Source organism: Bombus terrestris, chromosome 9 (genome assembly GCF_910591885.1).
Source record: "Bombus terrestris chromosome 9, iyBomTerr1.2, whole genome shotgun sequence".
NCBI classification, from domain to species: Eukaryota; Metazoa; Arthropoda; class Insecta; order Hymenoptera; family Apidae; genus Bombus; species Bombus terrestris.
Window position 1 is genome coordinate 7724990 of NC_063277.1, and position 13286 is coordinate 7738275.

Sequence of the window (13286 nt, forward strand, 5' to 3'; positions counted from 1 at the left end):
GGTCCGGCCGATTAAATGCGGCATAATTCTCGACCAGTGAAATTCCAGCGTGCACGCGAGAATCCATCAGTGGATACCGAACACTGTTCAAGAACCTGCTCTATCCGGCGTCGCCGCGAGACCGCGTCCATCAGCGTCGTTCGTGGCAGTTCTCACACTTTCCACGTGTCACGTCGGCCCGATACGATCTACATAAAGATCCGGAGTTCATTGCTCAACGCGTTAACGCGGCTGACGACAAAGACGTAGTTCGTGGAGACCCGAGGACTTTCAATCTGTCTCTTTCTTTCGCAGAACGTTCAACGATACTCCTGATTTATGGATATTGCTCGCTCCCGTGAGCCGTTCTCAGAGACCCGGACACGTGTAATAAAACGCGACGGATGCGTGCGTCATCGCGGATACAACGCGCGTTTCGGACTCTCTTGGAAGTCGTTGCTACTTGACCTCACGAACTCAGCTGTAATAGCCGCTTTCCGAAAGTCGATTCACCTTTCGACTGTTAGCGTGTTAATTGGTCCACGCTCCTGCTGCTCGTGATTTGCTATGTCGAAGAATTGGGTACTTGAAGTGATAATAGCGCGAGCGACGTGGAAATAAAAAATAATTCTGACCCGTAACTGTCAAGGTAGCATCTATAGAAAATAGAAGACAACAATTTTTACTTTTGTAGTAATTCGGTAGAAATTCATCGTGAAATGTTGCGTACATACCTGGCAACTTGTATTGCAATAAAAATTGGCAACCTTGAAATAAAGTGAGCAGTTTAACGCAAAATACTAGCTTTTCTAATTTCTTTAAAATTTCTTTGTTAACTCGTGTTCGAATCGTTTATTTCACTTTTTATGTCCATAACGGTATGAAATCGTGACTGTAAGTATCAACCGCTTGAAACTTAAAAAAGATGAGACTATAATAACTAAATAAATCTATTTATGGGTAGCTCGCGACCTTAAGATATCCACAGTTAAAGAAGAAATATCCAAATTCAATAATAGATACAACATAAGAGTTAACAAGCACTAAAACCCACTAGTTACTCAATTACTTGACACGTTGGATCAGATCCGCAGGCTAAAAAGACATTGCCCTTTAGATTTAAGCACTAGATTCAACTAGAATCAAACACACGATAAACACATATTAAACACGACATAGTACCATGCCAGAAAAATTTACTTATAATTCTCAATGAGAATTGATTGTAAAATTCATCCAAATAAAAAAGAAATGTACGGGTAGCTTCAAGTATATATTTAACAACCGATAACTCTTCTTTCGTCCATCACCAACTATATCTTAATCAACGCTCTTTTACCTTCTACATTTTCACGTTTGTTTTTCAAATCTTTCGCATATTCTTCGTGTCAGATTTTCTCTATCATATGTTACTTTCGGTACAAGTTGCAATTAAATAAGGAAGTTTCTAGATGTTTCTACCTTGATTCATCTATCGGTAGGACGCGACGTTTTCCGAGTAAAGGAGATCCAGCTAAAGGCAGTATCTTCCGCGTATCTTTCCATTAAGCTTCATCTGATCCGCGCGAAACAGCGATTACACGGAGGGTCGTCGGTCTGCCACGAGGATACACGTAAACGCGAGCGACTCGTAAATTTTCCGTTCCACTCCCGACCCCCGCCCACCGTTGCAGCACAGAGGCCCGGTGGAAGGGTGGGCCCTTCGGTTGATTTAGCATTCAGCACTTAAATCAATTCTAACAAGTTCGGTACTTAAGAGCTCCCGAGTTTGTACAGAGAGCGTTGCTCGCTCATTCCTCGAAGCGGCGTCTGCGGCGGGGCGGCCGGGGGTTGGCGGAACCTGGGCGCAGATGGGCTCGCGGAATCTGCAAGCGTTCATTACAATTATCATAGCAGCCCCACAACCGTAACGTTGCAAACATTAAGATGCCTTTAGAACCGGGTTTCTTACGGGGCCTGCATTGGTTTCCGACATCTACTACGTTTTATCCATCGTTTCTATTTTGAATTTGCGCCGAAGCGTCGTTTACTAATTTTAGTCGCTATTGAATAGCACGATTGCGTAACTTTGTCGGTTCGTTTGTTATAGCACGTGCCAGCAGTGAGGAAAGATTGAAATAAAAGATACGGAGCTGGTGTTTATCTTGAATTTCGTTATGTAACAGGGTTGGCTTTGTCCATTTTGTTAATCATATTTTAATATGAAGCTTCGTGTTATAAGGAATGATTTAAGAAATATTCTGTTGTTATTCGATGAATATAGTTCTATCCGTTCACTATGAAAACCGCGAATAGCTAAATAAATTTTTATGAAGCGAACGTACAATGCAAATATTTCAATTTCGACGTATTTATAAATATTTTCAATATTCACTTGAAAAAATGATTAGTCCTGTTTGAAATGAAACCGACGATAAAAGGGAAGCCTTGAAACGCAATGTTTGGGATATTTCCTCTCATTGGAGGCCTGCGGTCTCTTTAGTTATAACTTTTTCTGAAGCCCGATTCCCCGCAATCGAAAGTAGCATAAGGTTTAAGGATCGGAGGGGGTTGAGAAATGGCAAAAGAAAGGGGTGCGAGGGCAGGAGTGGGCCGCCTTTTAGCGAGTGGCGCGAGCAACCCCTTTCTTGTAATTCGACGAAATAAACGCCGAACGTTAGGCCAGGAGCAATAAAATAAATCAAGCCGCCGAGTCGGGAAGGAAAACATTACCCCCGAAGCATCCTGATGGCAAACGAGGGTCCTTTAGTCGTTAGAAGGTTTCTGGTCGAAGACACTACTCTTGGTCATTGTTGTCCGTAGATACTACAATATATTAAAATTATTTTATAACTATGTTATTTACAAAAACTGATAGGATACACAAGGCAATTATTCTATTTATTTTTAGTTTTTTATTTCAAGATGTTATTAAAGTTATCGAAGATGAAATGGTCGAATTTTTAATAAAAATTTAACGCTTATAGCTTACCTCGGAATATCAGCCAAAATATCATACGATAGATTCAATATAATCTGACTATTGTAAGCTAAAGTTATATTCATATATACTAATTAAAATCTACAGTTTATCTTTCTTTGGTATATTTCAATGTGTGATTGATACGTCTGTTTGCTTTAATTCGGCAATAGAATTTTTTCATGCCAACAACAGACTGTCTTTTGTTAAAATTTTATTCGAGAAAATGATAGTGGAAATGAATGTCTTTCCCAATAAAAACACATGCAGTGACGAAAGAGTTAAATCTAAAGATAAAAGCGACACATTAATATCCCCGAATGGTTCTCTAACGATTATTAACCGTGATACCTAGGTTCGCTCGTTTGACTTGTCACTAAACCAAACTACGAATTGAGACGTCGATTGTAAATTTCTCATAACCCAGTAAGAGATGACTGTGTTGTAGTATCGTAAAGTCATCGGGCACGATGACAAACGACTTAACGGAAAAGTGTACGGCGTTCAAAAACAGTGAACGTGTCATGTCGCGTATGTCCAAGCTGATTATTAGTGATCGTAAAATATTGATTGATTCTGACACCTGGTTTTAACTACCATATATTACGATTCTCCTGGACTCTGACCACCAACCAGAAGCCATTACCTTGATGATACGTTCACTACCTGTGATCTACATAATTACAAGCAGACGCGTAACAAATATATTTAAAAGGAGTTCAGCGTACTTTCTGTCATGTCTGCACATTCCGCTCTGGCTGCTCCACATTTTAAACATATGGCAGGAAGTAAGAGCTTGCTATTACAAAACGACAGAATTTCGATTGGTCTGGCTGAAATGTGAAATATATGATAGTCTCAATTATAGATCTGCGATCTTAATGATTAGTCTATCCTTTTAGAACCAAGTGTATGTGTTTACTTGAATTTTTATTTTACTAGTACGTATAATTTGCAAGTGATATATTTTAGTGTCTGTATATTTTTTAGATTTTATTTTATTTACTCACTTTAATCTGATTATAATAGTTACTGGCTTCCAGTTTTCAAATTGTAATAAAAAACTATGATCTATGAAATCATAAATCTTTGGACAAGGAATATGGCTGTAGTAACGAAATCTATTCAGAAGATCAATATCCTTGATTAAAAAAAGAAAAAAAGCGATTTCATATGTTTAATAGCTTCGGAGACAGGAATTATAGAAACAGATCTCACATTCGACTAATTAACCAACTGTTCTTTATCTCTTTTAGAAATCCACATTTCCCACTCGCGCATTCACCATTTCAACTCTTCACCTGTGTAACTAAAGAAATAATGGCTTTTAAACTCTCCTTTATTTTATATAAGACAATGCATAATTCGATATTATAAAGAATAGATCATGAAAACGATACCAATCTTCCACTAGTTAGAATTCGTGATGCAAAGATCTAGTTCTTCCCATAGCAAAAATCGAGACGTACGATAGGGTTGCGTCAGCGGTTGCTCGATAAATCAAATGCAGCCAGCTAAAAGGATACTCGATCTCCGAAAACTCGCGGCACCCTTTCAAGAGCGGCACTCCCAGCCGCTTTCATCGCCCCCGCGGAGATAAGGATCGACGGGGTAGCAAGGGGCAATCGAAAGAGGAGCCGAGAGGAACGAGGCGGCAGAAAGTCGGAGGAATCGGGAATCAGGGAACCGGATTTAAGGACGAGGAAGAGGGGGGCTGCGTTGAAGAGTTCGAAAGATACGGGGTCGGGGGTTGAACGGGTTCCATGGGGGATAAATACGGCGCCGACGGAGAGAAACACAAACAGTAATTACGAATATCTCGGCTCGGGATCGAAAAGACATCGCAAATCTTTAACTGGTTTCAGCCATCCGGCTTCCTTCGCCTCGACGGAACCCGAGGGTGATCTTCCGCTCTCTTTCGACGCTTTCACCCTTCCTCCTCTTCCCTCATTGCCCCCACGGGTCCTCCGTCTGCCGAGTATCAACGGTACGAACCCCTTTTGCTCGTACTTTCGGATTAACCCTCTCCCTTTTCCTCACCTCGTTTCGTGTCGAAAACTTATTAGTAATTACGCCGGGTATCTGCGCGCCCGGATCGAAAAGAGAGGACGCTCGTCCCTTCGATCACCACCTACAGAGTCAGCTTTCCGCTCCAAACCGTTTAGTTTGCTCGCTTCGTACCCCGGTTTCTTTAATTTTCGAACTCGATTCGATCTGGTAAATATCGAAGGAGATGAGAAAAGTTTCGCATCCCTCTGCTGTTCTATTGCTGATCGTATTGTTGGTTAGCTGGATCCGCTCAACTCGGATACGATCATACTTGACCGAATTGTTAGGAGGAATCGAGCATAGGGTAGGTTTGTACGAGTTTGATTCGGTTTCGGCGAGCGCAGTTGCTGGTAGCGATCGATTTATCTTTGCTTCTGTGGATGAACGTTTTAGGCAAATGTCGTCGTTAAGGGTTGTATAGGAGCTTCGAAGAGTAAATTTAATTTCGGCTACATTCACGTTATGAATATGAGAAATAAATGTTACTGGATAGTTGAAGCTAAGCTTTAGCAGTTTATGCTGCTGTTTAACAGTTTGATGCTGCTTAAAAGTTTGTATTACGGTATATAAGAAAGATGCAGAATCTGAACTACACTTTTGATAAATTATAAATTTCATGTTACGCGTACATTTCGACTATGAGATATAGACTATCGAACAAATCAAAGTACCAAACATATATACGTAGATTTACCATTAACAAAATACTACTTGTCTAATTGTTTAAAGATCGATTTAAAGATCAATCTGACACTTTGAACTTGCGTAACCATAGAATGGCTACTTTCACTGTTTTTACAGAAAGTATCAGAAATGTTAAACACAAATTTCAAAATCCTGGACAAAGTACATCTACGTATGAACCATTTATAACAAAGGAGTGCAAAATTGGGAGGCTATAATAGAGAGATGAAATTAGTTTCGACTGCGATTCGCTCGAGAGGAGAAATTGATCGCATCTGCAAAGCATCTCGTTAAAAATGAACATTATTAAAATCGATAAGGTCGCCCGTGCACCAAAGAGAGTTCCGTTCTCGTTGAAAATGCAAACGTGCAAAGTATCTCTGAAGGGCTATTACTGTTACCGTCACTGTTACCGTTCTCTTGATCTCTCTCAAGAGCACGAGAAGAGGGGTTCAGCATTACCCAATGGATGGAGAGTGCTAGCAGTTTGAACGGCAGTATTATACGGAAAAGAGTGGCGATGTCTATTTGAACGAAGATAACAGGAGGCAAGGGAGCGGAAAGAAAGGATAGACAAAACGAACTGGAAGACCTTTGGTGAAACAGTAAACTCCAAGGATAAGCACGTCTTTAAAACGGATCCGCATGATTCGTTTTAATGATTTTAATTGCGGTCATTTCTGTCAATAGTTCGACGTTCGCACGGATACGATTTTCTTCCAAATCGTTGGCTGTGCACAATCATTTATAGGAGCTTGAAATTTGATAATAACACCGAGAAACAAAATGGAAATTTTCCGGTAAAAATCTGATCTCGGCCAGTTAACTATGACACTGACATTTAACTTAACGTTTTTAACATATATTTAACATATACTTCCTCTCGAGAAGATTAGTGACGCTAATTAGAATATGTGAAATAAATTGCTGTAGCTTTAAAGGAATCGATATTCTTCCAATTACGGCAACTTCTCTTTTTCAATCTGCTATAGTAGAACCCATTCTATTTTAAGAATCTACCTCCTCTTTTTCATTTCAAACAAGTTTTTTTCAAAAAAATGTGTACGTATTACTAACATGTAAAACAAAGTATGTGCAAAATATCGATGAAAAGATTTTTATAGCTCCTTTATAAAAAAAAAAGGACAGAAGGGTCCTAAAAAACTGGTACAATGAAGTATTCTTTAAGTTGTCCCTTTCAATTTTTCCAGGAAATTCAACTGCGTCAACATTTTCTTTTGCAATTAATTTCAAGCGTGTTATCGGCGATTGTTTTGTCAGACGCGAAACACACTTCAAAGCCGGACCCCGTTCAAACGATTCCGGTCAACTGATGTTTGCTTCGGTTAGCCAACTGGTTGTCCCTTCCGGCGTCCTGTCGCACCCTCCTGTCCAGTCCTTTCCCCGACAATAATCACTGGGTCTCCTTTAATTCCGTGGCAACCCCATTACATCGGAGACCCTTCTTAGTCAAATAGCTCTTTCCGAAAAGCTCCACGTTTTACCACGGTGTTTAGCAAAAAAAAGAAGGGTTTGATTCCCAGGTTTCTTCATTGCCCCCTTTTTAAAAGGATTCCCATCTTTCCTCGATAAAACTAACAACTCGATCACAAAAGCGATAAAATGGAAGTTGGTTATTTGCGATGGTTTTCAACTGAATTTTACGGCGATTAAATAGAATTAACATGCATGAGAAATAGAAATAACGATAATAAAAATAAGAAAGAAAATTATTGGATATGAAACCTATTTGGACTTGATCGAATTGAAATAAAACGTTGAAATAAAGTAAGAAACAAAATATAAGTTAAAAGCGAGCATTCCCCAAATCTAATAGATAAACCCCCTCATCTAAGACGATAGAAGAAGATTTAAAAATATTTTCCATATTACTTATAATATATTTTTAGATATGTAATCATTCATTTGTACGTTTATCAATAATTAGAAGCGACATGGTTCACAGAAATTCATGAAGGAACAAGATTCACTGTGAATACCAGGGAAAGACAGGATCGCTCATCGAATCCAGGTCCACTTGGGGATGCTTCTCACCCTTGTCGTTCGGCTCGGATCGCGTTTATGTCTGGATCGCCCCAAACACGCCATAAAATCAGCCCCTGCATGTCCCACGTGAGCATGCGGGCGAGAACACCATATTCTCCCCCACCCCTCCTAAACACAGGGGAGTGGGTGTGAAAAAAAGGAAGCGGGGAGAGGAAAAAAAATAGAGAGAGGATAGGTCCCGTTCGCAGGCCGGTGCAAAATCACCCCCTCACCCTCGCAGCAAGGCTCAACAAGTGTATCCGCGCAAAAAAAGCCAGCGCCCCGACCATTATCGGTGAAATTGGGAATCAATAGGCCATGAAAGGATGGGGTCGAGTGCACTTCTCCCATGGCAAACGATCCTCCACGTTCGCTCGTGCATCGAGCTGTGCGCGCACACATATTCTCTATCATCACACCCCCATTACTTCCACGGTAATTCGATCGTCGCCAGCGGCGTGTTAAAAAAGAAATGCGGAGAAATTTCCTACACCCGATTCGATAAATTACGTGCGAATACGGCACGCCAAAGCGTCGTTCAGCTACACCACTGGTCATCGGGGAACAACGTTCCATCGCTTTATCAAGTACGCTATTATAAAGAGATTGTAGAAAAGAGACAAAAAACAAGAGAATGGAATGATATGTGGTTATTTTCATAGAGGGGTTGCTTTACGTATTTACGCTATTACTAGAAATTTTCAATGTACGCGCACAGTGATATCTTTTATATTTTTAATCGCTTCTACCACGAGATGGTTTCAAATTAAAAAGGGTTCGTTGCTATTGTTAATAGCTACGATTCTTTATTGAAACGACGAATACTATTTTTTGATCGTATCGTTTTTTAAAAATCGCACGAATCTTAGTTTCAATTATTCGAGAAATATTCCCCGTTATCGAAGTGATTCGATTAATTGTATTATTTCTTATCTCGTAATATATTATTGTAATTATTATATCGATGACTATTAGTTTGATTTTTCATCGACTATTATATTGACATCAATGCAAGGCGGAAAATTGAAGAAATTTATCCCGCACGACAAAGTATAAATACTCGCAATTTTTTTAAAAATATTCCTTAAAAAATTCGCTTCAAAAATATACGACGTGCAAGTTGCAAAGCACGCAGTTTCATTGCGTCCTTAACTCGCGAAGAAAAGTAAAGCACGCCGTTCTTTCATCGTCCGAATCATGGTAAAGAAGAACGAAGAAATCTCGGCACGATTAAAAGGAAAACTCCTGGTACCTGTTCTATCGGAATTTCTTATCGCGTGGAGCAGGTGGGAGACGGTAACAATGCGAGCCTAAATAAATGTCGATTTACGGGCTCGCAAGTGACACGGGATGTATAATAAAATTTCGTTTGCCGGCGTCGAGAATCACCGCGCGCGCACAATGCGTGCCAGGATCGTAAAACTCACGCCTTCTTTCCACGATTCTCACTTCTGCTCTTTGCTATTCCCTGACTTTATTGCGCCACCATGGTCTACAGACATTCGTTTGTATCGTCCACGAATACACCGAGAAAGACTTGGATCTTCGAAGAGGGTTGCAGAACGACAAGGACCAAAGACAATGTTTCTATTGTGACCGCTCGTAATCACGGGGTTCGGCTTCGCCAGGTGCTTTGCCGGAAACTGATAAGTTCTCTTAATTTCTTTATTGCCGCCATACGGTCCTACGTAAATAGGACCCAACCTCGTTCCCGACACAGAGTTATTGTTCGAATCAAGTGGAGAAAGGAAGGAATGGTGCAACGGATGTTCTTTTTTGAAACTGTTACCATGGTTAAAGGTGTTTGATCGTCGAGATGTATGTATAACATTTTGACGCGTAGGCAAGACGGATGTTGAGGTGATTCAATTATTTTAATTTATTTCGTAACAACCTCTTGTGCAAATTGCTGAACTGTACAGTAATAACATAATATGTGTAATTATTTGTTTATAAGATAAGATGTGTAAGATATATATCAGTAATTCTGGATATTTTCAATAATCGTATCGAAATTAATTATGTATTTAACAGCATGACATTATAGAAATCATGTATCGATAAAAAAGCAATAATTCTAAACCTACCTTTTACCTTTACCTCAAAATACAATATGTGCCAATATGTTGTATCGTACAAAACCTACATAAATACGATTATAACAAAATTGTATAACGTTGATTTTTTCAAAAACAAACATATTCACCGAGTCAAACAGGACGATTGGGGTTAGGTTAGTGAAATAGCGCGCGTAGCATCGATACAGTGATGGACTTTTGAATGCCTTATTCCACCAGGAAACGGAAGATTCGGGGTGCTGCACTAGCTCCTCCTTTTCAAACGTTGTCGAGCGCAGGAAATGCGCGGTCGATTGACGTATCCTTTATAGCCGCGACTGTATATATCCAAAGAATTACCATATTGAAAAGATGGTCGCGTCACCGGGGATTTTGTCGTTCTTAGCTTTCTCATTAAATAGTCAAGGACCGATAGCAGTCTCCCGCTTCAATTCCCAAAACTATTTCACTGTAAACGAGATAGTAGAAGAGGAAAGTGAGAACAGAGCAGGCGAAGAGAAAAAGGCAGATCCCGTAGTACTCGTTCGTTAGAAAAATTTCTCGAATCGGCGAGAAGAGAGAAAACGGACGGGCGACGAAATTCCTCGACTTCCGCATGGGTCGTTTGCCCTCGTCCTTTCGTCGTCGATTCGCCTCTCCCTGAAACACGTTGCGTCGTTAATATTTTTAAGACGACATCAAAGCCAGCCGCGCTGTGCAGAAACCACGTCCTCCAACTCGTTCACCCCGCATCGAGAGGGTTGAAAGTTGCTCAGCCGGTGGTGGTTTAGGGTGGCGCGCGGGTGTACGTATTTAAAATATCCTGGCCGCGAAATGCCGATACGGATGGGCTCTCGAGGTAAGGGGCCGACTTAAGGTACGAGAAGAGGGAACGTTCTGGCCTCTCAGGCGGCGGCGGATGCTTGGGGGTTCGTACGCGAGAATTTGCTACCCCGCCAACCCTTCTCGTCGAGGCGAGGTATGCCTTTGGCCTTTGTCATTTAATATCGGTGCCGGTATGCAAGGACTCGGGGTAAGGAAGCCTCGGGTGATCGCTTTGATGGCTGGGCGGTCCATTCGCGAATTTATGGCAACTTCAAGCCACCCCCTCCCGACCGCCCTCTTAGTCTCTTTCTCAGTCGCCTACCTGCCAGCCAGGCTTTCCTCCGGCTAGCGGGCCGAGTCACCACGACCTTGGTGAAGCCCCAATTTCGATTGAGAAGCTCGCAATTGTAATAAAAGCCTTTACCGACCAGATAGATATCGCTTTGATTTCACTACGCAAGTTTCGAGGTTCGGGATTTCCGACAAATGGAACGAATATAACCATGACAGGAAAGTAGGCTAGATTATTTTGTAGAATCAGTGGATCGGACGAATGAAATTTAAACGAACAGATAAAGATCAATAAACATGGTGCTGTTTTTAATAATTATTGCTTCTAACGACTCATTACCTTCAGTATGATTCACATTTATCAGATGAATACCACAATTCTAATATTACATTTTTCCCATCAATTCTTAAAAGATTCTTTGGTACTGTTTAGATATTTCTATCGTCATGTTAAATTGGGAGAAAAAGTCGACAATTCTGTCTAACGTTTGTTATGTATTACTCCTCATAAGATTTATGTTCCTTGTTACTAAAAAAAAAAAAAAAAAAAAAAATCGTTTCTGGATTTCAATAAAAATTGGAATAGAAGAAAAGAATGGTTCCATCGTCGATTATTCGTACCCCTTTATTGGTAGAGCGTGATCACGGATGCACGCACCGGCACGCAGAAATGACGGATGTGCTTTGGTAGCGCCGGCAGTTATTACTTTCCTTCAAGTTTCCCACAGAAGTCACGATCTGTGGTCTCGGATCATAGCCCAGTCCGCGATACAAATACAGCTGCGCACAATGCGGCCTGTACGCGTACATACATAAATTAACGCTGGGAATATGCAGCGCAGCCGCGCGTGCACGCATACGCGTGTCCCTGCGTGACCATACACATCACCGTATACATACGTATCTACATACTCTCTATACATTACGTATATACGACGGCCTTGCCTGCTGCCTGATATGACCGTACGCGATGCGTTCTTTCCTACTATAATCGTATGCGGTTTGGCTATGGTCGTTACGGTTCAGGCGTTCTCCAATAACGCGTACCCCATGGTCACTCAGCACGTCCGCAGGAATGTTGGGGATGTGCAGTCGCTCTATTTACGCATTCGCCGATGTTAATAAAGCCCGTCGCTTCGAGTTTTGCTCGACATCGTTCGCGACCATCGAATTCCATATAACGAGAAATCGGTTCGTTGCTCTATCCATGTTTCCACCGGTAGTGTAAATTACGCTTAGTTTTATACGAATTTTACAAGATATCAAATTACCAAAGTATATGGCAGTGTAAGTTAAAAGTATCTAAGTATAGCGTTAGAAAAACGATTAGTTATACACTGACCGAATCTTATGGAGGAAACCCTTTCCAACGTGTAATTCGATGCTTTTAGGAATTTGTTAAAAGCAATCGCAAATATTTTAATTGGAAAAAATCACAACTATGTAGAAGAACATTTTTTTGAAACGAGTGTTTGTCAGCCTGTTTGAATAAAAAATTCAGAGCAAGCAGCAGGGAACATTCATCGTTATTAACCATTATTAAACATTAACAGAAAGCCGCGGATAGAAACAAAACTGGAGAATGCGTTCAAAGAAGAGGATAATCGTATTTATGGAAAAGAAGTTAATAAATAATTACGTCCGCCGTTAGTAGAATTCAATCTTTAAAATAAAACTTTGTGTTCAGCATCAAAAGAAAATATTATACCTTGATTGTTACTTTCATCGCTATACAGCCGTTTCCATCTCCTGTAGAAACTTCAAACATACTTGTAAAACTCTACGCCGAAAGATTCTACTTCGCCACATCTCCATAAAGCTTGTTGAATTGAAGAAACAAACAAATACAAATCGCCTCCGAATCTCAAAACACTGCCACGTACGCACGTAGCTCGACAAAAACAGAGGGGGATGTGAAGAACGCGTTGGACACGAAAGATCCAGACGGCAAAAGTAGGAAGCAACGTTGCGTTGGTTCGGCACTAAAGGAGATGGCTTTATCGTTGTGTCTCTCTAACATCCGTATCGAGACAGTCGTGGGTCTGGATAGTCGACGGGCAAATCGAATCTCATCCTAGCGTCCGGCCGCGTTCGAACGATACGGAACGAGTTTTCTCTTCGTCCGACTCTTGATCCGTCACACCGCCCCCGCGAGAGGCGGCCACAATGCCGTGCTCGGCAATAAATTACAACGTTATGGTTTCCCCTGACATTTGTGTACAGTTCGCTAACCCGACCTGGCCTAACCTCCGAGTCCTTATAGCTGCGTGTATGCGCGCGGCGTCGATTCGTGAAAAAGCGTGTGTACGCGGGTGTAGAGAGGCGGGGAGATGGCGGGTAGCTAGCGAGAGGAGAGAAAGAGAGAGGGGGGAGAGAGATAGGGAAAGAAAAGGCAC

The 13286-nt window shown here is 41.2% G+C and overlaps 1 long non-coding RNA gene across 1 annotated transcript in view; it reads right to left on the bottom strand.

Annotated features, from left to right (window-relative positions):
• LOC105666054 overlaps positions 1 to 13286 on the bottom strand; it is a 126256-nt gene that overhangs the window by 83624 nt on the left and 29346 nt on the right. The window lies entirely within an intron of this gene.